Genomic DNA, 24,960 nt, shown 5'->3' with positions numbered 1-24,960 from the left:
GAGATTTGGTCTTAGGGCCATTCTGTTGCTCCTGTGTTTCCATCTATGGATTATTTCACAGGATAAGACGCTTCTGTAGCTGAGTCTTTGTATCCCTTTCTCTTTCTTTCCACTGTCAGGTGGTGAGCTTGCTCTGGGGACTGGGTGTGGCCTAGAACCCTGTTATGAAACACCTGGAGGGCTGTGTGCACTGCTGTTCTTGCGTTTGCCATCAATGTGGGATCTATGAGCAGCCAAAGGCATCCCCCGGGAATCTGCAGAGGGTGTCTTGCGCACCCCTGAGTGCTCCAAGAATCCAAAGAGGGAGAGATTTATCCTTCGGTGTGGCAGGCAGACCCCATCGGGGCAGCAGACACTCTGTCCCTCCGGGGGATGCCAGGTCTCTGCTGTGTTGGGGGATGAATGTGACTGAACAAACCTTTAACCTCACCTGGAATGTTTCAAAGACAGCTTTGAGCAGAAGTGGAGAGAGGGCCCAGCCAATGGGATCCCTCCTCATTTTCCACTCAGTCGGGATGCGAAGCTTGGATTTTCTGTTTACTTTTCAAAGACTTTTATTGAACACTAGATTTTGGGGATCAGAGAGGAATTGGATTCAATTCCTAACCTTAGGGGCTGTACCTGTCAAAGAGAGAGAAAGACATGTAAAGAATCAAAATACCATCCAAATCCCGTGATGGCTCTTGGTGCATGTGTGGAGTGCTCTGAGAACATGGGAGAGGGAATAATGAACTCAGCTGAGTTCATTTCAGGGGAAATTTAAGGTGCACAGGGGATCAGCTTGAACTGGTCCTTGAAGGATGAATGAGTCGGAGTAGGGGTGCGGAGGCATTTCAGGCAGATGGGACTGAGCAGGCCAAGGCACAGAGATGCAGAGTGCATGCAGTGTGTTCGGGAGGAGTCAGTAGTCCTGCAGAACTACATCCTGAGTTGGGGTGATGTGCAGCTGAAAGGTAACAGATTCATGCATTCATTCCTTCACTCATGATTCTTTTCCTTCATCCAGCTAGGAGGTAATTATTCAGAGGCTGTTATGAGCCAGGCACAGGTCAAAACAGAAAAATCGGCTTGACTCAGTGAGAGCCCAATCTTCCCATTCCAGGAAGCCTAGCAGGTGGAGGAGTCTACCCCACCAACAAGGTCCAGGCATAAAGGAAGGGCTAGGTCACCGGAAATCCTTCTTTACAAGGTGAATGTTAAACTTCAAGTGTGGTTACTACTGAAAAGTGAGAAAAGCTGGAACTACAATGTCAAGGGACTGTTCCAACAATCGTTCACATGGAGGCCGGGCGTGGTGGCTCACGCCTGTAATCCCAGCACTTTGGGAGGCCGAGGCAGGCGGATCACATGGTCAGGAGTTCGAGACCAGCCTTGCTAATATGGTGAAACCCCCTCTCTACTAAAACTACAAAAATTAGCCGGACGTGGGGCAGGCGCCTCTAATTCCAGCTACTCGGGAGGCTGAGGCAAGAGAATCACTTGAACCCGGGAGGTGGAGGTTGCAGTGAGCAGAGATTGTGCCGCTGCACTCCAGCCTGGGCGATAGAGGGAGACTCAGTCTCTAAAAGAAAAAACAAACAAACAAACAATGGTTCCCATGGGCTTTGCTAAGTGGATATAAAGGTGGGATGGACACAGCCCTAAACCTTGAAGTTGAAATGGTGGCAGAAGCCTGGCAGCTGGTGAATGTGGTTTTTTTGCACCACCCTCCATCCCCCAACAGCATCTGGCAACATCTGGCAGGCCACCTGCTGTTGTATTCAGAGGACGGGCTCTGGATTCAGACTGCTGGGGGCCTGTATCAGCGGCACCACTTTCTGGCTGTCACTTCCCCTCTCAGACCTTGGTCTTCTCATGTATGAAATGGGATAATAATAACACCCAACCCACAAGACGGTTGTGATGTTGTGAGATGCAAATGAATTACTGCATGAAAAAAGCTCAGACCAGCAGCCCCTGCCAGGTGAAACTGCCATTAGTGTTACCCAGCACCATGCTAGACCCACCAAAACATTGCTTGTTGGATAAAATAGCAAACCCCAGGTACCATCTCCTCAATGAGATCTTTCCCTGTCCAAAATGGATTGGAATGTGTGAGAGGAAGCTAGCTACTCAACACTGGATGCAAAGATTCAGGCAGGGGTGGAATGGGGACCTTCTACCTCTGCCTCTTGTCTAAGGTCAGGGACACCGTTCTCACCACTAGACAAACTTCCCATCTGGAGGCGCCAAGAGGAACAGACTTTTCCAGAGAAATGTAGCTGCGGCTCCTCCCCAGTATGAAAATAGATCGCCCTGGGACTGGAGTAGTTAATGAAGATGATAATTAGAATTGCTTATTAGGACCTCTCTTCTAAAGTTCATTTGTGCTTTTAATAGAATCTACAACACATCTGCTTAGCAGAGATGACAGATCTTCCTGATTTGGTGTATTTTAAGACAAGATCTTTACGCCCTGGCTTCTCCTGGTCTCCCTCCTCCCCCAGGTCTGCCATCTGCTGCTGCGGTGACCTTCCCTCATGGCAGGAGCCCGGAAGCTGCAACCAGAAAACACCCTTCTTCTTGCCAGGGGACCCCCTCCACCAAAAGCCAGAGAGATGTCTCATCTGTTTCTAAGGAATAGCAATCCCTTCTACAGCCACCCTCCCCCTTGCTCTCCAGCCATTCTGCCTGTACTGGGTTGGATTGTGTGTTCCCTCATCCCAAATTCATGTCTACCTGGAATGATAGAACATGACCTTATTTGAAAACAAGATCTCTGTGGTTATAACTAGTCAAGTTAAGATTTACTGGAATAGGGTGAGCCCTAATCCCAAGGTCTGATGTCCTTGTAAGAAGGCCACGTGGATACACAGGGAGGAGACCGAGGGACCACAGAGGCAGAGATTGGAGTGAGGCAGCCACAAGCCAAGGAGTGCCAAGAAACCACCAGAAGCTGGGAAGAGGCAGGAAAGGTTCTCCCCTGAAGCCTTCAGAGGGAGCACGGCCCTGCCGACACCTCGATCCCAGACATCTAGCCCCTAGAACTGCAAGAAGATACGTTTCCGTTGTTCTGAGCCATCTGCTTTGTGGCATTTTGTTATAGCAGCCCTGGGAAAGTTTTTTTCAGTTTCTCAAACTTGCCCAGCTCTCTCCCAACTCCATGCCCTTGCATCTGCTGTTCCCTCTGCCTGGAACTCTCTTTCAGCTTCCCCTCCCCACTCAGCTCTTCTCCTGTCCCATCCCCACATCACCTGTCCAACCTCTACTTAAGAGCGCTTTGCACATAGATGACTATGCAATGAATTACCTCACTGAAAGCAGATGACCTGTACAGAAAGCAAGCATCCCAATCTCCCTGAGTTTTGGCGAGAGCCCCTGCCTCAGTCCCATAAGCTCCTGGTCAAGGACTATGCCCATCTTGTCATCCTTCTGTCCCTGGAGCCTGGCATGAAGCTAACATACAAGAATTTGTTGAAGGGTCTGGCACAGTGGCTCACACCTGTAATCCCAGCACTTTGGGAGGCCAAGGCAGGAGGAGCATTTGAATCCAGGAGTTCAAGACCAGCTGGGCAACATCTTTTGCCCCCATCTCTGCTAAAAATAAAAAATTAACTGGGCATGGTGGCGTGTGCCTGTAATCCCGGCTGCTCAGAAAGCTGAGGTAGGAGGATCCCTTGAGCCCAGGAGGTTGAGGCTGCAGTGAGCTGTGATTTTGCCACTGCACTCCAGCCTGGGTGACAGACTGAGACTGTGTCTCTTAAAAAAATAAAAAAAGTTGAAGGATAATACCATTGATCCTACAATTGCTAGACCCAAATGAATCCAAAGGTCCTTCCAGCCCTTCCAAGACCTTGGGCCTCACTCCATGAGCATCCAGACACCTAATCTGAGGCCCCAGGCATGGAATTTGTGCTGGCCTGAGCTGTGGGGAGACCCTGGTCTATGGACACCTTTTGAGATCAGTGGAGATACATAATAATGGAGAATGCTGTTATTGTCATGGCATAAATTTGGATTGGAGAAGACAGAAAAGAAGCAGGATGCTGAGTGAGGCTGGCCATGCCCCTGCCTCCCTGAGGGACTGCTGACCTTGCAATGCCCTTCTCTTGAATCCCAAGTTGAGGCTCGTTTTTTCCAGGCCTCCTCTGCTACAATGCTTGGCCAAGGCCCAGCCAGGGCCCTCCCTGTGCAGGGAAGCAGCCAGGTTCAGGGCCCTGTGATCAATGGAGCGTGGAGGCCTCTCAGAGTCCTTTTCTCCCCTCTCCCTCCTCTTTTGCCTTGAAGGTCTGTTGTTTTGTGAGATCTGCGAGAGTGGGGAGATTTATTTTGCACCGAGGCTGTGAGTGGGCTGAGAGGGAAGCAGAGGACAAAAGCTGCACTAGACTTAGACCAGGCACCAAAATAGAAAGCCCAAGACCACTGGATTCCCCCGGGACCTGACTCTGGCCGTGGCACTGATGATAGAGTTACAGTTGGGTCCAGGGATGGTGCGTCCTCCGGCTGGGCTCCAGGTGAGACAGGCTTTTTGACTTCTCTGTGCCTGTTTCCAGCTCTGTGAAGTAGGAAAACTACTGGCTTCCATCTCGCAAGGACGCTGAGAGGATGAAATGACAGAGCACATAGTTGTCCCTAGACTGATGTCAGGTGCTGCTGTTTGTGTTGTTAATGACAACAGCAGTCATCCTATCAGGTGCTTTTGCTAGGACTGTGACTTCTGTCTCTGCTTCACTCAGTGTCTTTGAAGACACCCCCCCACCCTGGGCATGGAGGCATTGGGGCGAAGGGCAGCAGGCAGGTCAGCTGGCATGGCCCCTCATCTGCGGCTCGTCCCTGGCTGGGTCCTCAGCTTTCCTGGGCTGAGCTGGTGATGTATATAAGGCTGTGGACTGCACTTGGACAGGTGGAGAGGAGACAGACATGACCCAGCTACAGGGAGGACAGCAGTGGGCAGGCACAGCCTCACATAAGCACAGCATTGCATAGGCACGGCATCACATACACGGGCATTGCATAGGCACAGCACCGCATATGTGGGCATTGGATACACAGGCATCGCGAACGTGGGCATCGCATAGGCATGGCATCGCATAACATGGCATCGCATATGCACAACATCGCATACGCAGGCATTGCATACACAGGCATCGCATACACAGGCGTCACATATGCACGGTTATCACATACACAGGCATCACATACACAGGCGTCACATATGCACGGTTATCACATACACAGGCATCGCATACACAGGCATCACATGTGCACGGTATCACATACACAGGCATCGCATAGGCGGTTATCGCGTAGGCAGGCATCACATAGCACGGCATCACATATGCAGGCATCGCCTACGCCGGCATCACAAACACATGGTATCACATATGCACAGCCAGGGCTGCGTCTGAGGCCACTGGAGGGGAACTGTTCTTAGACCCAATGGCTGGCTTTACTACTAATTGCACTGCATCTATTGGGCAATTAGAGGGCACCAGGCTGTGGGCTTTCTAACACTTTCCTGGGATGGGAGCCATTTTATAGATGGGGAAACTGAGGCTCAGAGTTGGAGCAACTCATCTAGGACCACACGTAACAAGACCTGGGATTTGAAACCAAGATTAGTGACTCTAGAGGCTGAAATCTTAACCACTTCTCCATGGGCACTTCTTGAAGTGAATATCTAACCACTTTTCCACTGGGTGAACTGGAGTCTTGTAGACCCAGAACATCTGGGCAGACTTTGAGTTTGGGGAGGGGAATCTAGTAGGCTACTCTTCAGCTGTCTTCATCTCTGCATGTCCTTCTAGAAATGGGGCCAAGAGGAGCCAGGCATGGTGGCATGTGCCTGTAGTCCCAGCTACTAGGGAGGCTGGGGTGGGGGGATCTCTTGAGCCCAGGAACTCAAGGCTGCAGTGAGCTATGATCATGCCACTGCACTCCAGCCTGGACAACAGAATGAGACCCCAACTCTAAAAAACTTAATAGCTAAGTAAAAATAATAATAAATAATCCGAAATGGGGCCAAGATAAGAGAACTGAATCGGTGTTGGGGGGGGCATCTGGTCTACTTAGTGATTCTTCCCTTGTTGATCTGTGTCCCCCACTCCATCTTGGGGGCCCCAGTGGTATTGTTGGTACCCACAAAATACTAGTCAGGAAGCCAGATTCCCCTTCTCTAGTTCCTGCTAGCACCTTGGGATGTGTCCTAGTGAGAACTGCAGACTTGCCAAAGCCATGACAGCTGGATCCTATTCTAGCCGCAGGTTGGGATCGAAGTTTAGTATTCCAGCTTCCACCATCTCTTTCCTGCCTGTCTTGACTCTTCCAATTTGCTCATTTAAATCTCCACTTCCCTTTTGCATAGTCCCGAGCTCTTCCAGGTTCTGAAGATTTTTTCTCACTTCTCAGGGTGAGCTTGCAACCTTTCATTGCCTTCCCTGTGTGAGCACAATTTAGGGGTCAGACTCTGGACTCTTTATGGAGCCTCAACGCAGGGGCTGTGACTGTATATTCTGCACAGCGAGGCTCTAATTACAGGCTGCATGCTGGAGACTAGTCATTTTGTGAGTCATTAGGATGTGTGGCTGGGGCTTTATAATATCTTTTGAGTTCTGTAATTTTTATATCTTCACCTATGCTAGCATTTTCAGTGAGGCAGAACAGGACAGTAGGGCTGGCAGATGTCACAGCCCCTGGGCTCTTTCTGGATCGGAATTGAAAGGGTCTTCTCCTCTGCACTCTGAGGAGAGAAATATTGATTCTGATTGGGTTCGAGGGGTTGAAAGCTGGCATGCGTCTCATCTCTTGCTAATCAATATTCCAAAGCAGTGGTTGTGGGTAATGTTTGAGTAATTGCTTCTGTTCTCCTTCGTGTTGGCAAATTACAAGCTTTCAGGTGAGACTCCCTTCGTTTTGCAGTGGCTGCGAGGAACAGGTTTAATTAGCGCACAGACCTGCTGGAAAAATCCAGTGTTATTAAGAGCCTTGTTCCATGTGGTGGCTGCTGCGTTGTACCGGTCTCCTGCCCTCAGCCCCTTCCTTCCTGAAGCCACTCAACACCCACCCCAGCATTACTTTGCCATTAATCCCAAGGTATCCAGGGAAGAATGACAGAGAGGTAAGAAAAATGGAAGGTAGAATGTCCAGATTTTTCCCCAATGAGATGAAAGACTCAGGGTCTCATCTCTGTGGAAAATCCCAGTATCTGTCCAGGAGCACTGGGCCTGCCCTTGACCTTGGCTTTGACCTTCAGATTACTGCTGGGGAGATTCCTTGAACACGGGGTCTAGGGGCTGGATCCTGGGAAAATTCAGACTCTTCTACTCAAAAGCAAAAGACCACAGGCTTTGGAGTTAAGACAGGGTGAAGGGTGAGTCCCAGCTCTGCTCCTCATTTGCTGTGTGACTTTGAACAAATGGCTTAACTTTTCTGGCCCTCGGTTTCCTCTTCTGGTTTTGGTTTTTTGTTTTTTGTGTGTTTGTACTGAGACAGAGTTTTGCTCTGTCGCCCAGGCTGGAGTGCAATGGCACAATCTTGGCTCACTGCAACCTCCACCTCCCGGGTACAAGTGATGCTCCCGCCTCAGCCTCCAAGTAGCTGGGATTACAGGCACGCACTACCACACTGGCTAATTTCTGTATTTTTAGTAGAGATGGGGTTTCTCCATGTTGGCCAGGCTACTCTCAAACTCCTGACCTCAAGTGATCTGCCCCCCTTGGCTTCCCAAAGTGCTGGGATTACAGGTGTGAGCCACCGGGCCCGGCTTTCCTCATCTGTTAAATGGGGTTCATGACCATGACTCCCTCATGAGTTGCTGTGATGCTTCATGAGATGAGGAGCTTCACATCTGGCACAATTAATGGCCCATGGTCAGCTCTCAATCGAGGGCATTTGTTGTGAAGGTTGTGTGGCACTGTGTGGCACTGTGGCCACACTGTTTTCATTATCACATATATGAATCTTACTCCACAACCAAGTGTGCAAGAAATCTCACCAGGCCCAACCCTACCAGAATGATAAGAAATTAAGACTCATCATATGAATGGCCCCCTCCACACCTGCCTGGGGTCACACAATAACCCAGAAGACTTGTCTGATATCTGGAGAATGAGGAAGGGGCCTGGAGGCTTCCATCCTCCATGGTCTCAGCTCACCTGTTCTTTGTCCAGGCCCACCTGATCTCCAAGAGGTGGACAGTGCTGTTGCCTGAGCCCAGGTGTGTCTTCAGTGAAGTCAGAAGCTCCAGTGTTCAAGGTCCAGACTCTCCACCACCACACAGCACCTATGTGCCCTCTGTAGTCCTGCACCTCCTCATGATGCTGGAAGAGTCCAGGCACAGGTGTCCCACAGACCTCTCCTTCCTAGGCTTGGGGAATTGCCCAATCGGCTCTCTTCTAGAATGTTCCACAGTCTCTTCCCCAATTCCTTCCATGAACCTTCTGTTTGAGGAACAAGAGTCAAGAGGGAGGTTTGCTTCCTGGTAAAGCTCTGCTTTCCTTTTGCACACAAATTGCCCTGCAGCAAGGGAGCTGGAGGACGGGCTTCCTCTTGGGATAGGAATGGGAAATTGGGGAAAAGTGTACAAGTCACTCTGGTCTGGGATTTTACAAACACAAATTATTATTTCCATAGGGCATGCCACACCATTATTATCAGTGCATCTGCAACAGGGGAGGAGTAAGGAAGATGCTTTCTGGGCATCTGACCCCCAACTCCCACAGTCTGAACTAAAAATATCACCTGCAATGAGCCTGAGACAGCTACATGAGCAGCAGTGTGTGTGTGTGTGTGTGTGTGTGTGTGCGCGCGCGCACATGAATCTATGTGTCTTGATGCTGTGTGGTGTTAATTCTTTGACTGCATTCATTCACCAAGGCCTGAAGGCATAGTATCCTGATTGACCAGACCTGAGTCACAGGCTCACATGCTGACCCTTGGAATCAGAGTGGGGTCAGCCCCACATGAGTCTCAGTGTCATGGACTCAGAGTAGGGGAGAAAAAGGCGACCTGGAAAAATGGGGGTGTTTAGAGGGGTGGGCCAGGAGGAAATCAGGAGCTCAGTTTGGAGCATGCTAGGTTGGAGATGTCTGTTAATCATCTGGGAGTTACCAGAAGAAGGGGGCAAGAATATGCGCAGACAACAAGGCAAGAGGCTATTGCTGGCAGATAAACATCTAAATTCCTGCACTCCTGTATCAGAAGCTGAATTAGGGTGCAAGCGTTTGGGCATCAGTCCCTTAAATTACCCTTCTTTGGAAGGAATAATGGACTTGGAGTCAGAAGGCTAGATTTCAAGACTAGCCTCCGCTTCATACTGACTGGGGGACTTCTCTGGGTTTGTTTTCTTGTCTACAAAATGGTATATAATAAACTACTACTTTAGGGTGGTTATGGAGCAGTGCTGTCTAATAGAACTTCCTAGAACTTTCTATTTAATATGGTAGCCACTGGCCACATGTGGATATTAAGCAATTAACATATAGCTAGTGTGACTAAGGAACTGAATTTTTCATTTTATTTAATTTCAATGAATTTAAATTCAAACAGCCACATATGGCTAACAGCAACCATATTGTACAGTGCAGTTTTAGATTATTCAATTGGATCATTACAGTTTGCTTTGTAAGCTGTGAAGTGCTATAAGGGAATATTCATTGCATCCCTTAATTGAAAGCTCCATTGATGAAGCCAGGTACTGTGTGAATAAGTCTTGCTCATGCTCATGATTATTGTAACCACTGATCTAAGTGGGGCCTGAAATCCTTAAAATGGTCTTATTTCTGGACATCTCCCTTCACATTTGAAGGATTAATATAACGGATCTCTCATGAACCTATACAGGATCCCAGTAAGAAATTATTGCATGGATGGATGGTTCAATGGATGGATGGACAAGTGGACAGATGAATGGATAGATGGATGGATGGATGGACGTACAGATGGATGGGTGGAAGAATAAATGGATGGATGTACAGAGGGATACATAGATGAATAGATGGGTGGATGGGTGAATGGATGTATGGATAAATGGATGAATGGGTGGATGGATGGATGGTTGGATGGATGGATGGATGGGTGGATGGATGGGTGGTTGGATGGATGGATGGATGGATGGATGGATGGATGGATGGAAAGACGAGTAGAAGAATGTACAGATGGATACATAGATGAATGGATGGATGGATGGATGGGTGGATAGATAGATGAATGGATGGGTGGATGGATGGATGGGTGGATGGATGGATGGATGGAAAGACGAGTAGAAGAATGTACAGATGGATACATAGATGAATGGATGGATGGATGGGTGGATAGATAGATGAATGGATGGGTGGATGGATGGATGGGTGGATGGATGGATGGATGGACAGACAGATGAATGGATGGGTGGATGGATTCATCCATTCATTCCTTCTATCACCTGCTATGCACTAGGCATTATTCAAGTAGTTGGGGAAGAATAATAAGACAGACAAAGCTCCTGCTTCCGGAAAGACTGTATTCTAAAGGGGAGAGTCAGATGTTCAACAAGAAAACAAATACCATAAATAATTTCTAGTAGCAGTAAGCACTATGAAGGAAAATAAAGTGGGGAAGAGGGATGCAGAATAATGGGGGCTGCTGTTTCACATAGGGTGGTCTCTTTGGTAAAGCAGCATTTGAGAAAGCCTTGAGGGAAGGGAGCAAGTGAGCCATGCAGAGATCTGAGGGAAGAGCAGAGAGAACAGAAGAAGGCTAGCATGGCTAAACCAGAGTGTGGGAGGAGAGGAAATGTAAAAGGAGATGAGGTCAGAGGGAGCCAGGGGCCTTTCAGGCTTTTGGAAGACTTCGTTTTCCTCTCACTGAAATGAGAAGCCAATGGTGGGCTTTGAGAAGAGGAGGGATTGGATCTGAAATATATTTATGTTGTGTTGAAAATAGACTCTAGGGAGGAAAGGCAGGTGCCGGAGACAAATAAGGAAGCTATTGCAATCATCTAGGCATGAGTTTGTGATGGCTGGGACCAGGGAGAGAGCAGTGCAAAGTAGGGCAAAGTGGCAAGATTCAGCATCTAGTTCAAAGGTAGAGCCAGCAGAACTGATGTGGTGGATGTGGTGGGTAGGAGAAAAAGGAGAAGTCCAGGTTGATTCCAGAGATGCACCCTTGAATAACTGGAAGGAAAGCACTTGTCATTTCTTGAAATAGAGAAGACAGGGGCAGGAGCGAGTTTAGAGGGGGTGGGCCAGGAGGAAATCAGGAGCTCAGTTTGGAGTATGCTAGGTTGGAGATGTCTATTAATCATCTGAGAGTTGACTGTCCAAATTTCAAGAGAGAGGACAGGGCTCGTCATATCCATTTGGGAATCATCAGCATACAGATGATATTTAAAGCCATGATACCAGACAAGTGAGTACAGATAGAGAATCCAAGGATTGAGCTCTGGAGTCCTCCAACATTTGGAGGTCAGAAGGGGGAAGAGGATCCAACAAAGGCTACTGAAAAGGAACAGCTGGTGAGGTAGGAAGAAACCAGTAGAGAAGTGACATGTGTCTGGGAAGAGAGTGATCAACAATTAGATGCTGCTGAGAGATTAAGTAAGACGGGCTGGAAAGTTGACCATTGGATTTAATAATGTCATTGGTGACCTTGAGTTGTTTCAGAGGAATGGTGGCATGAATCGCTAGCTGGCTGGCTGACTGGATGGATGGATGGATGGATGGATGGATGGATGGATGGATGGACAGATGGATGGAAGGCTAACTTAACTACTGCAGTTAACTGCACCATCTCATCACCTGTGACAGCAATTAAGCAAATGTTGCCTGACACTCCGCATGCCAGAACCAAAAGCTGTCAAAACCAATCTGCTTCTCCATTCACCCAACTTTTTGGATCCAGCCCAGAAATCCTGGTGTGACCTATGTTTGCTATAAGATGAGAATCTTGACATCTTCTGGTTTGATTATCCTTCTCTGGTTTGATTATCCTTCTCTGGATTACCCATAATGCTCTTGGTCGAATATTTCCCTTTTTAAGGTTTGAGAAGGAAAGGAAGAAAATGAGAGGAAAAAAAACTAGCTCTGGAATCCTAGACTTACTTGGTTTTGTATTTCCATTTGCCAAACTGATGTTTGCCAAATCTCCCTTCCTTTCTGGAAGAGCAGATTTGCACAGCCACCTACCTCTGCAAGTGGGGGTCCCTGGAGATTCCTCCATGTTAAAGCCAAGTGGGGAAAGGTCTCAGATATATCTGTAAATTTGTGGCCAGGTGCAGTGGCTCACACCTGTAATCCCAGCACTTTGGGAGGCTGAGGCGAGCAGATCACCTGAGGTTGGGAGTTCGAGACCAGCCTGACCAACATGGAGAAAACCCGTCTCTACTAAAAATACAAAATTATCCAGGCATGATGGTGCATGCCTGTAATCCTGGCTACTCGGGTGGCTGAGGCAGGAGAATCACTTGAACCCGGGAGGCGGAGGTTGCAGTGAGCCGAGATCACGCCATTGCACTCCATCCTGGGCAACAAAAGCGAAACTCTGTCTCAAAAAAAAAAAAAAAAATTGTAAGACATTTTATGTAAAGTGTTATTTATCTTTTTATGGGTTTGTTTGGTTGTTGTTATTATTTACTGGGTGAGCATGGAAGCTGAACTCTTGTCTTGCCTGCCTTGCGTTGTCCTTAATTTATAAAAAAAAGAAAAAAAAGAAAAAAAAACTATTTTCAATGAAGCCATTTCTTCCTTCTGCTAATAGTGAAAATCACTGGATTCTTAGGAGGCATGAGGCACAGACCAGGCTTCCTACACGGGATGTGCTGGGGTCTGCTCCAGGCTCCTGAGAGCCAATAGTTACGTTTTCAGGAATGTTATAAGCCTCATATTGGTGGCTTAAAATTGATGAGAGTATGTACACCATGGAAATTGGCAATGACTACAAATCAGGGCTACTTCGCCCACCCCTCCACAGTTGATTGTTAAACACTTGCCAGTACACCACTGCCCGTTGCCTTCACTATCAAGAAAGAGGTTTTCTGAGATCAATCTGAAGTGTGACCTCGGGAATTTCCTGCTTTCCTGGAAGGGGGTAGATTTCAGCCCAGGCGTGACTGCCACATCAACAGAGATGCTCGGGAAGATGTGTTGCCCTGCAAACTTTCACAGTTGACACCCCCTGCTTCAAGCTCTGTGTGATGACAGTGAAGTGAGAGTGAGCCGCTCCTCTGAATGGAGAGATTAAAAGAAGTTGTTTGACTGAGGCAAAGAGGAAAAAGAAAGCCCAGACAAGCCAAGTGGGACTGTGATCTTAACAGATGTTAGGATCTTACCTCATTAGGGCACCTCAGAGGCTCGCAGCGGAGGTGAGAAACAATAGATGAGGTGATGGCTTTATGGAATTGTCAGTGTTATCAGTTCCCTGTCCTCAATCTGATCTGCACAATCACAGCCTCTGTTGTCACCTGTCCAATTTCCGATCTTGTGGTAGCTGCGTTTATTACATGCACAAATGCAGCCAGCAGCCAGAATGACATTAGCGATAGTAGCTGCTGTGGGCTCATTATTATGCAAGCCAGAGAGGGAGCTCTAGGCAGGTGATTAAACATGCCTTTGGCAACAGGGCAAGGAACAGATGCTTGGGAGGACACACCTTGAAATTGCAGGTAGGAACCTGGGTTTAGGACCATCACTCCTGTGCAGGTCTTTGCAGGGGAAGCAGACACAGCATTGTGTCGTAATTAAGTGGAGGGAGTGGGATCTGGAGCTGGACTGCCTGGATTCAAGTCTCACTCTGCCCCTTACTAGCTCTGTGACCTTGAGTATGCTTCCCACCCTCTCTGTTTACATTAGTCTGCCCATCTCTAAAATAGGATAATGATGCTAATGATAGTACCAAAAATGGGTGTGCTTTTGAGGATCCATGCGTAATCTATGTAAAACACTTAAAGTGATGCCTGTCACACAGAGCTAATAAATGTTAGCTGTTATTATTCTCCCTCCAGACCTTTTTGTAGATAGGGATGTCTAGATTTGGGGAAGTCTTGTCTCACCACTTAGAATACTGCAAAGTCATCTACTTTGACATGAACTAAAGAAAGTAAGAAAGCCTTTGGGCAAGTTGAAACCAACTTGTATTAGTCAGACATTTTTGAGTTTCAGGTGAGAAAAACTCAACCCAAACTGTCTTAAGCCAAATATATACATACATGTAGAGATGCAAAAGCTACTGGTTCTGGTGATTCAAAATACCAGGGTTGATCTTCCAGTCGTGGCTGGTTCCAGGGACTTGAAAATGCCAGGGTGGATCCTTCAGGCATGACTGGCTCCAGGAGCTCAAGCAGTGTTCCCCGCACTCTCTCGGACTCTCTTGGACTCTCTTCTCACCACCAATCTCGTGGCTCTGTCTCCCGTTACTCCCTTTGTGTATTGGCCCCATTGTCTTCTACTGAAGACATCATCCTCCATGTGGCTGGGGAAGATGACCTCAAACATCATCCTTATTGCTAAGGATCGCCAAGAGAAAACATATTTTCTAGAAGTTCCGGAAAACGTCTGATTGGTTCACCTTTGATTACATGCACATTTCTGATCCAATCACAATGGCCATGGGGATAGAGTGCATGATGGACATGCATCATGGGCCAATCCCTGAGCTGAAAGATAGGCACGTGGGGTCAGCTCTGCCCAACCCAACCCAGGAGTTGGGGAAGGGGCGGTTCTCCAAAGGTGGAGTGTGAAATAGACACACAACACAGGGTCACCACGTGTCCTTGGTCACGGCAAAGACTCCGAAAGCCTGTGGCAGCTTGGGTTCAAGTCCTGGCTCCTCCCTTGTTAGTTTGGTCACCTAGGACAAGGTTCTTTCTCCTCTCTGTGCTTCAGTCTTCTCATCCATAAGGTGTGGTAATAATAGTGCCTACTACGTGAGCCTGTTGGGGGCAAAATGAGTGAATATGTGCAATCTGCTTAGGACAGTACAGTGCTTGATAGTTAGGGAATAAATGATCAGTAAAGGCTGTTGTTATCTGATATTCACAGTTATCATGAATATCTTACAAATACTTTCATTAATTCCACAAATAAATTTCATGTCTTTTATATACCAGGCTGGCTCCCAGTGTCTTGATGGACCCTACGGCACATTGGGAGAGACAGACATTCAGCAAATGATGACTCAATAATTGTGGATTGGATTTCTTGTACAAAGTGGCAAAGTGGAAAGACAAGAAGGCTTGCATTTAAAGTCAGACCAACAACCTGCAGACATGGTTAAAATTCCAGCTCTCGGACATATTGGCTGTGTGACAGAGGACCCATCACTTCCTCTCTCTCAGTCTTAACTTTCTACCCTCTAAAATTGAATGATAATTGCTGGTGGATTCTGACTCCAGCTGCTTAATGCCTGAAGGCCACTTATCACCCCACAACCTATCACTGACGCGCAGGACCAGAATAGGGCTTCTCAACTTCAACCTTGTTGGCATTTGGAGTTAAACATTAACAGTTCTTTGGGGGGCGGCTGTCCTGTGCATTGTAGGATGTTGAGCAACTTCTCTGTCCTCTACACACTAGATACTCCCAGTGTGACAACCAAAAATGTCTCCAGACATTGCCATATGTCTCAACTTGGGACCAAAATCGCCCCTACCCACGCCCACTTGAGAACAACCAAAGGAATTCCTTTGATTAACTGTTTGTGCTGGGTATCCCCTCTTCTGGGCCTCAGTTTCCCCATCTGTCAAATGAATGGCTTAGCCCAGAAGATGGATAGCTATTGGCCTCCCCAAAGAGCAGAGTTTTCCCTAACTCTAAATTTTGTGGTGAAAACCCACCAAGTTCTACCAACAGGCTTGGGACAAGGAGGAGAAAGGACATTCGGCCCTCAGCTGGAGGGAGGCAGAGCCCTGCAGATGCCCATGGCAGGTCCACCTTTTGCGGCCTCTAGTCTGGCTCTGGACCCTCTCCCTTGCCAGTTTCCTGTTGGCCGCCATGTTTTCCCAGTTGCTCTGGGAACACATTTCCTTCCCACATCCCACTGGGAATAGGAGAGTCCATTGAATATTCGTGAACGTATAAAATGAATTCGTGGTTGATATTGATCCAGTTCCTGGGGCCTGAGCTGGCCTCATCTTCCCCAAGTGGCCTCTTAGCCCTAGCATCATGTTTCTAAGGGATCTTGTCCTGGTTTTCTTGAAAGGTAATCTTCTTGTGGATCAGCTTTGCTAAGAAAATGAAAAGCTTTTTCCTCTCTTTAAATCCCTGCACGTATCTGCCAAGAGCAGGAAGAGTCCCTGCCAGAGCCTTGGGATTGCAATGGGCATTTGAGCTCTGGAGTCAGGAAGGTCTCTGTTCAAATATCGGCTGCGTCGGTCCCTGACTGCTGACCTTGGGCTGGTCACCTGGTTCCTGGAGCCTCAGTTCCTCATCTGTGTAACAACTAATGGAGTAAATAGAGTAATGGGAATTCACCATCTCATGAGGTGGTTTTTAGCATTAAATGAATTAATATAAGTAAAGCACACAGCATATTCCTAACAAATACTCAATATGTAATAGATATTCTAGTTTTGTTATTAATGATTACATATGTTATGATTGAGAAGTCAAATGAGATTATTATAGCCAGTGCTTTGTAAACTGCTCAGTGCTACATACAGGAGTAAATAGTTCTAAGATGTTATCAACATTATCAACATCACTTTGCCAGCCAGCCAAAGCAAAACGGCACTGTGTGATCTGTCAATGTCACAATCCAGCAGTATCAGATGCTGTTTGGCTCTGATTTCAGGATGAGAAATGGCCTACGAATAGACTCGTTGGCTCAGATTGACTTAAAGCTTCATTCTGAAAAATCTGCACCATAGATTTGGGCCCAAGGAATTATCCCTAGTGGAGACCAACTGGGCTCCAGAATGAAGGCTTCGAATACAATTTGAATTGTGTGACTGTGTGAAAATGTAGACGGTCCCCCACAGCATGGACATGCCTAAGACACAGTCGGGTTCAATCTTGTCGTCATGGAGGTAGTGACCACAATCAAATGGTCCCCAAATGTGAGTCACTATGTTAAGTACATTTTGTGCATTATCTCATTAATCCTCACAACAACTTCATAAGGGGGCTATGACCAACTCCTTGTTATGAACAAGGAAAAGAAGGCTCACAAAGATTCAATGCAAGTCAAGAATCTCAAGGCAAATAACAGTGGAGCTGAACTTTTGGGCTTCTCAGACACACGCTCACTGCAGACCACATCATCCGCACAGCAGATGAAGGTCTGATTTGGCTTTAGGGTGAGGTTCTGTCGTATGCATGGGGGATGCAGGGACTGGAGGGAGGAGAGTCATGTGTGAAAAGGCAGGTGCCCCATCCAGTTCTGAGCTGATGATAATGGCAACTATACCAGCAACCATGCCAGACTCTGGACTAAATGCTTTAGGTACATTATCCCACACAGTGCCTGCAATAACCCTCTGAGACAGTCTGTGGATACCCAGTTTGTAGATGATAAAGCTGCAGTCTGCAAGACCCCAGGGGATTGCCCAAGGAAACGTTTGTAGTAATTAGTGGAGCTAGGATTTGCACCTAGGCAGTCTGATTCCAGAGTTGCTCTAGGTACCACAGTGGCTTAATTAACTACCCCAAACTGAGTATAAAACACTAATTTGAACACACTCAGTTGGGTGAGGGTTTTGTGGGTGAGGGAATTAGAGAAGGTTGGGATAGCTTGTTTCTGTTCCATGATGTTCAGGGCCTCAGCTGGGAGAATCAAATGGTTGGGGGTGACTCAAATCGCTGGGCACTGGACCCAGAGGTTCCTGCTGGGCTGGAGGGTCCTCTTCCAAGACGGTGACTTCACTCGTCTAAATAAGTGGGCTGTTGACCCAAAGGCTGGGCTCAGCTGGGACTGCCAACTGGACTGCTTGCTTGTGGCTTCTCCCTGTGACCTGGACTTCTTAGAGCATAGATTTGTGCATTCCAGGAGAGAGCTTTCCAAGGGAACCGACCAGAAACTGCAGGCCTTTTATGACCTGACCTTAGAAGTCACGTGGCATCACATCTGCTGTCCTATACTGGTCAGAGCAGACACATGCCTGTCCCAATGGAATATGATTTATACCGGCTGCTAGGCTCATGCTGAGGATTGAGCAGCAGCAAGATAGCTCTTTGCCAGTGAATAGCCTCCAGTTAGCACGGGGAAAACAGTGAGGTAAGAAAAAGAATGACAGTCCAGCATGCCTTGTGCTCCTGAGGCCTCTGTGAAGTGCTGTGGGCACAGGATCCATTCTTGGAGCATGTGGTAACTGAGCTCACAGCCAAATTGCTCTCTCCCAATAGCCAGCAATGCTGTGTTCTTGGAGTTACTCATGGCCAGTGCTCCACAGATTGTGCTCAGTCAGGTTAGGCTGAACACCTCCGAGAGTAAATTCTCGCATGATAAGCAGGGTGTTTCCAGTTGGACCAGAAAATCCAGCAGGGTGGTGGGTCAGATAATGTCCCAGCAAACCACTTCCCAACCCTTGTCAAAACTGGTAGGTGCAGAAACAGGCAGTAACAAATGCCATTGACATGTGAAATGCCAGCCTGGTGGGGTGAGTAAGAGAAGTGGAGATCATCTGAGGCTATTAAGGCACAAGAAGGACTAGAGGGCAGGAAATAAACTTTCTGCCACCCGTACCATTGGAACTGTCTGCCATCTTGCCGAATCTTCCATTTGTTCATGTATCTCTTTATCCACAAGTGTTTATAGAGTAATGATTACATGCTAGGCACTGTCCTCAACCCTGGGAATACAGTGGTGAGCCAGGCAGAGCTGGTCCCTGCCTCTAGGAACTTACAGTCTCATGTCTGAGATTATTTCAGGGCACCACATAGTGGGCTCAGGTACAGGCTCTGGCATCAAATCACCTGGAATCAAGTTCCTGCTCAACCACTTCCCAGCCAGACGACCTCACATGAGTCATTTTAAATCTGATTTGCTCCCTCTGAACTTGTTTCTGCATCCTTATACTGGGGATAAGATTACTATTTTCTGTGTATGGTTGTTTAAATGAGATTTGGATTCACAAATGTAGGTGCTGCTGGCTATGGTGGTGGCAGCTTTCTCTTCTCTTCTGAACTCACTGTAAGCTCCTCTGGGGTAAGTCTTGTTCTCTGCTCCTCCTGCGTGTCTCTCAGGTCCACTCTGAGCTGCCTCTGAAGCTGGTACTCTATAAATACCTGTTGAGTCTTTAGGGCTGAAGCTTCAATGTTACTGCCGCTCTGAGTCAGTTAAAATAGTCCTGGCTAAAGCGTATCTAGCAAAACTTCAGCTTCTTCTAGGAGGGAAAAAAGTTTGTTTGGAATCTCTGAAGTTTAGCTGAGTGCATGCAGAGCTCATGCTCTAATAACCCTGAATTTTCATGAAAACTCCTCTTCCATGCATTAGCTTCTCACCTGGGGCAAGTTGTTTAATCTCTCTTGGCCTCGGTTTCCTTGTCTGTAGTAGGGGGACTGGTCCATTTGAGGGCTGTGAAATGATGCGTGGAAATCACCCTGCTCGGGGTCAGGCACACGGTTGGTTTTGATAAAGGAGGGCTTCTGTTATAGACCTGGTATTTCCCATCAGTCCAGATCTTCAGATGCTGGAGTGAAAGAATCAGTGCTAAGGGAAGTGCTGGCTCTGAGGAACCAAGGTAAGGATAAAGCATCACTTACAGCTCCTCCCTTCTTCTCCCTGCACACAGAGGGCTAGACAGAATGCTTGCAAAACTAAAAGAATTATAGTACATTTTTAAAAGTTCATTGGCATTGACGGAGCATCTAGAAACTTCCAGATGATGTTCTAAGACCTTTCCATGGATTATTTCATTTAAGTCTCATAATAACCCCTGTAAAGTAGGGACCGACATCATCCTTCTTAGACGGATGAGGACACCAAGGTGTGGAAAGGTGAAGAGATTTGTCAAAGTTCATTTGAGGAATAAATAGGGAGCTAGAAGTCAAATTCAGACATCTTTCTCCAGAGCTGCTCCTTAACCACTCATGGGTAATTCAAAAAGTGGTTCTTGGCCGGGCACGGTGGCTCACACCTGTAATCCCAGTACTTTGGGAGGCTGAGGCAGGCGGATCACCTGAGGTCGGGAGTTCGAGACCAGCCTGACCAACATGGAGAAACCCCATCTCTACTAAAAATACAAAACTAGCTGGGCGTGGTGGCACATGCCTGTAATCCCAGTTACTCAGGAGGCTGAGGCAGGAGAATCACTTGAACCCGGGAGGCGGAGGTTGCGGTGAGCCAAGATCACTCCATTGCCCTCCAGCCTGGGCAAGAAAAGAGAAACTCCGTCTCAAAAAAATATTAAAAAAAAGAAAAGCGGTTCTTGAGCTCTTCTGTTGCAGGGTACAGGCCTTCTTAGGACTGGATGGAAGTGGTGGCCTCTGCCCCCAGGAAAGAGCCCGCAACATTCTCCAAAGCTGTGCCCTTTTTCAAAGGTGAGACCCTGGGTCACAGCCAAAGGGAGCATTATCTTCACATGCTCCTCCCATCCTCCATCATCCCTCACCTCCCGCCTACCTAATCAAATCAAGCAGAACTTATTAGAATAATGTACCTGCACACAATATAGGATCTAATTTCAAGAGATTCAAGGGCTCTCCCTCCCTATCAAAGCCAGCCCATCCCCGTCACATGGGCACCAACAAGACCTTCCAGGCAAGAATCAGGCAGGGGGCCTGCCTTTGCCTTAACCCTGAACTATAATCTGAAATTTGCATGCCACTTATTTGAATGTTACCTACTTGGAAATGTCTTGTTTTCTTTAAATCATCAAACACCCCTTACAGTTTGGGGGATAGGAAGCTCTATTGTATCCTTTAGCTCTCCCAGCCTCAGTCTGTTTTACAGAAGAGAGAGGCAGGCAAGAAAAAATAGGGTACAGGAACGGGGTCCTTATATTTGTATGTGTCTTCTTAGATGCCCACAAAATCCCAGTAAGGGAAACAATATTTTCCCCATTTCACAGATGAAGAAACTGAGGCTGAGAGGAACTCCATCACTCATCTAGGGTCTCACAGCCTATAAATAAGAAGTTCAGGCTGGGCGCGGGGGCTCACACCTGTAATCCCAGCACTTTGGGAGGCCGAGGTGGGTGGGTCACGAGGTCAGGTGATTGAGACCATCCTGGACAACATGGTGAAACCCCGTCTCTACTAAAAATACAAAAATTAGCTGGGTGTGGTGGCGGGCGCCTGTAGTCCCAGCTACTCGGGAGGCTGAGGCAGGAGAATCGCTTGAACCCGGGAGGCAGAGGTTGCAGTGAACCCAGATCACGCCACTGCACTCCAGCCTGGCAACAGAGCAAGACTCCGTCCCAAGAAAAAAGAAGTTCAAAGGACATCAACACCAAAAACATCATTTTCTACCGTGCCACTGAATTAAAGAATAAAATCAGCATTTAAGACTATGCATATAACAGAAGCATAGGCTGTGTGGCTTTGGTGTGAATATATGTACTCTTAAGTTCTCCATATTAAGGACGTTCATTGCTAGTCTTAGAAGTCCAGGGCTGGGTGCATTTTCGAAGGTTGTTTAGAGCAGAGCTTCTCAAACTTCATGTGTGTGGAAATCACATGAGGAGCTTGTAAATTTTAATGCAAATCAATTCTGATTCAGTAGCTCTGGGGAGGGATCTGGGATTCTGCCTTGCTAGCAAGTCCCAGGTAAGACCCATGCTGCTGGTCTGGGGATCACACTGTGAGTAGCCAGATGCTGGCCCATCCTTCGCCTTGCCCTACACAGTTTTTCATAACTGAGCAGGAAGTGTTGTTATCTCAGAGCAATCAAAGAAGAAATACATTTCTCAGTGGGAGCGATGGCGGAGGAAGAGGCCTGACAACAGGTGGGGAGCAGAGGGGACCTTAGACCCTGGCAGAGATCGAGCATCATGTAACATGTATCGTAAAGCTGTGCTCGCCGAGGGAGTCCACCAGGGAAAGGAGGACACTATTGTCCACGGGAAAATGCCTGGGAGGGAGCTATTTTCCGTCGGTATCAAGTAGTTAGAGAAGTCTTCTCCGAAAAACATTTTAACAAGAAATCAAGAATCAACAAAAATAACATTACCTCCAGGTTCTCCTTCATTAACCTGGAAATGGGGATATAATCACCACTTTCTTGCTTGTATTAACCTGGAAATGGGGATATAATCACCACTTTCTTGCTTGTATTAACCGGGAGTCCAGCCTGGGGAAGGTGGCTCATTCCCGTCCTTCTTTTGTGGCCCAGCTCTCCCCAGCCACTCCTGCTTCCTTCCCTGCTCCCCAAATCTCCGAGCTCCTTCTGCCTGCTGACTTTTGCAGCTGCCGAGCCTGCCGAGACCGTCCTTCCCCCTTCTCTCCACCTACTGAACTCCTCCTATCATTTGGGGTTCCCCTAAGTGTCCCCACTTCCAGGAAAATATCTCTGATTCCTCCAACATATGTCAGGTCTGCCTGTAGACTCTGTCACTGCACCCTTTATTGCCTTTTTTTATTTTGTTTGTTTGGTTTTGTAGAAATGGGGTCTCACTATGTTGCCCAGGCTGGTCTTGAACTCCTGGGCTCAAGCGATCCTCCCTCCTCAGCATCCCAAAATGCTGTATTACAGGTGTGAGAGCCACCACGCCTGGCCTTATTTTCCTTCATAGAATCAATTAAGCAGTAACCGTGTATTTATGTACTTTGTGATTTGTTCCATCCCTGTTGTAGGTATCATGTCTTTTTCCTTCACTGCTCAGCATCTTGTCCTAGTAGGTGCTCAACAATCTCTTGCAAAGCCCAACCTCCCTCAGCCATTCTTTGTAACACTCATCACTACCTGAAATAAATCTATCGATACAGATGAATATATGACTACAGGGTTCTCAACTTCAGATCCACGATGTGTGTGGCCAGGTCATTCTTTGTCATGGGGACTGTCTTGTGCCCTGTAGGATGTTTAGCAACATTCCTTGCCTCTGTCCACTAGATGCCAGTAGCACCCCACCCCCACCCCCTGCCCCACATACACACAACCCCTGCAAATGTGGCAAGCCGTAAAGTCTCCAGATATTCCCAAATGTCTTATGGGGTACAAAATTGCTCCCAGTTAAGAATCACTGAAAAAAATACACCTATGTAGGCCAGACACAGTGGTTCATGCCTGTAATCCCAGTGCTTTGGGAGGCTGAGGTGGGAAGATCACTTGAGGCCAGGAGTTCGGGGCCGGCCTGGGCAACACAGCGATACCACATCACTACAAAAAGATTAAAAAATCAGCTGGGCATGGTGACATGCACCCGTAGTCCTAGCTACTCAGAAGGCTGATGCGGGAGGATCACTTGAGCCCAGGAGTTCGAGGTTACAGTGAGCTATGATTGTGCCACTGTACTCCAGCCTGGATGAAAGCATGAGGCCTTGTCTCTATACACACACACATACACACACACACACACACACACAGAGAGAGAGAGACAGAGAGAGAGAGACAGAGACATATAAACATGCATATGGCCAGGCGTGGTGGCTCACACCTGTAATCCCAGCACTTTGGGAAGCTGAGGCAGGCGGATCACCTGAGGTCAGGAGTTTGAGACCACCCTGACCAACATGGAGAAACCCTGTCTCTACTAAAGATACAAAATTAGCCAGGAGTGGTGGTGCATGCCTGTAATCCCAGCCACTCCGGAGGCTGAGGCAGGAGAATTGCTTGAACCCAAGAGGCAGAGGTTGCCATGAGCCGAGATCGTGCCATCACACTCCAGCCTGGGCAACGAGAGCAAAACTCTGTCTCAAAAAAAATAAAAATAAAAATAAAAATAAACATGCATATATCTTTACATGTATACCTGTATATGTACACTCACACACACGTGTGTATGCATCTGTGTGAGTGTTTATTGAGTCGTTAAGAGCTCCATAGGACAGGCACTTTCTTTTGTTTGTTGCTGTGTTTCCAACACTTCAAAACCAAGCCTGGGTCCTAGTAGGTTCTCATAAATACTTGTGAAATGAATAAATAAGTGATCCATCCCCCACCTACCCCCACGAGTGTGGTTGTGAGGATTAAATGGGATTATTTACTTATTCATTTATTTGTTGCAGTTAGCATAGTGCTTGGTATTGGCAGACGATCAATAAATGCTAATGCCCCTTTCCTCCTCTCTTTTCCCATTTCCTCCCTGCTTCCCCTTAACTGCCAAAGACCTGTTTTATGATTTTGCCCCCTGTGAACCTCATGTTTCAAAAGATTTTTTTTCCTAAACTGATTAAATAATGATTTATTCTTTTCTCCCTGTGCAATGAAGCAAAGACATGGCTAGCTGTGCAGTAGCATTGCCGTGAAGAACTTGAGGCTCCTTTCAGCATGAGTGCCATGTTCCCAGATGTGGCATGGGCTGCCGCTGAGATCCCAGAAATGCTTATGATGTTATTGACAACCCATTAGGCCTCTGATTGGTGTCAGCAAGCTAGGGGTACCACTGAGCTGATGGAATTCCAGCCCCAAACAAACTTGACATTTCTAGTTTGTCCGCCTATGCAGGGTTATCGGGAGTAAAATAATTATTTCAATTAAACTTTTTTTAGTGTCTAGGAAAAAACACGCAAGCTTCCCTGCAATTTTCCACCCCCAAGACTACCACGGGGAGCCCCAGTTTGGGAATCATCAACCCGTCGTGGTAGTTTTTTTTTGCTGTCGTGCTCCCGGGGAACCGGAGAAGGGATTTTTCAGGACGCAGCTACTTGATCACTTTTTTCCTTGCTCTCGGTAATGAGCTTTCGGGCCTAATTAGAATGAAATGTGTTGTTTCCCTTCCTTCTTTCTCTGTCTCCGTAATGATCTTTATCATTAGGATGGATTAATTTCTCATACCCCCCTCTCTCTCTCGTTATGTTTCATTGTGGTGTGTTTGCTGTGTGGATGGGGATTGTTAAGGGAACCTCACTAGCACTGGGAATAAATAAAGAGAAGGAAAAGTGACAAGGAATGAAAATGGCACCAAATGAGCCT

The 24,960-nt window shown here is 47.3% G+C and overlaps 1 protein-coding gene and 1 long non-coding RNA gene across 2 annotated transcripts in view; both read left to right on the top strand.

The window, feature by feature from the left end:
- KAZN (kazrin, periplakin interacting protein) overlaps positions 1-24,960 on the top strand; it is a 1,229,657-nt gene that overhangs the window by 974,673 nt on the left and 230,024 nt on the right. The window lies entirely within an intron of this gene.
- Positions 13,512-15,331, top strand: LOC134738929 (uncharacterized). The gene is made up of 2 exons (XR_010125216.1): positions 13,512-13,615; positions 15,059-15,331. It is a non-coding gene; the product is annotated as an uncharacterized LOC134738929 (long non-coding RNA).

The sequence above is a fragment of the Pongo pygmaeus genome, chromosome 1 (assembly GCF_028885625.2).
Source record: "Pongo pygmaeus isolate AG05252 chromosome 1, NHGRI_mPonPyg2-v2.0_pri, whole genome shotgun sequence".
In the NCBI taxonomy this organism is placed as follows: Eukaryota; Metazoa; Chordata; class Mammalia; order Primates; family Hominidae; genus Pongo; species Pongo pygmaeus.
The sequence above is the reverse complement of the archived record's forward strand: the minus strand, read 5'-3'. Positions and strand labels throughout refer to the sequence as shown.